Raw genomic sequence first — 352 nt, 5'->3', positions numbered from 1 at the left:
GGAAGGTCGGGACGCCTGGGTTGACCGGGGAAGGGAATGGGCGCGAGGGGAGGAGGCGCAGGAACCTCGAGGCGGCCCCAGCGGCTGGGTCGAGCCCGACAGGTTCCAACAGTTCCCCTCACCCCTCTCCACGCCTCCCGGGTTTTCCCCTTGGCTCGGGGTTTCCTGTTTCAGTTCTCGGCGATCTCCAGCAGCAGGTGCTGGTTTGCCAACCTCGGCTCCAGAGACAGCCGAGGAGGAGAAGGGGAAGAGGGAAAGGGAGGAGGAAGCGGCGCTGCGGCGGCTGCGGGCGGGCGAGGGGCGAGGCGGCGTGCGGCACAGCCGGGTTCTCTCTCGCCCGCGGAGCAGCGGC

Source organism: Galeopterus variegatus, unplaced genomic scaffold (assembly GCF_000696425.1).
Source record: "Galeopterus variegatus unplaced genomic scaffold, G_variegatus-3.0.2 Scaffold5156, whole genome shotgun sequence".
Lineage (NCBI taxonomy): Eukaryota > Metazoa > Chordata > Mammalia > Dermoptera > Cynocephalidae > Galeopterus > Galeopterus variegatus.
Note: the sequence above shows the minus strand (reverse complement) of the source record.